The sequence below is a fragment of the Enhydra lutris genome, unplaced genomic scaffold (assembly GCF_002288905.1).
Source record: "Enhydra lutris kenyoni isolate GAN:26980312 unplaced genomic scaffold, ASM228890v2 scaffoldscaffold20, whole genome shotgun sequence".
NCBI lineage: Eukaryota > Metazoa > Chordata > Mammalia > Carnivora > Mustelidae > Enhydra > Enhydra lutris.
Genome location: NW_019154104.1, coordinates 33624673 through 33624979, shown reverse-complemented (window position 1 = coordinate 33624979; position 307 = coordinate 33624673).

Genomic DNA, 307 nt, shown 5'->3' with positions numbered 1-307 from the left:
TGAGCTGAGCTGAACTGGGCTGGTCTGAACTGAGCTGGGCTGGGCTGAGCTGAGCTGAATTGGGCTGAACTGGGCTGGGCTGGACTGTGCTGGACTAAGCTGAGCTGAGCTGGGTTGGGCTGGGCTGGGCTGAGCTGCGCTGAGCTGGGCTGAGCTGGGCTGGGCTGGGCTGGGCTGAGCTGGCCTGTGCTGGACTAAGCTGAGCTGAGCTGGGTTGGGCTGGGCTGGGCTGAGCTGGGCTGAGCTGGGCTGGGCTGGGCTGGGCTGGGCTGGGCTGGGCTGGGCTGAGCTGGGCTGAGCTGGGCTG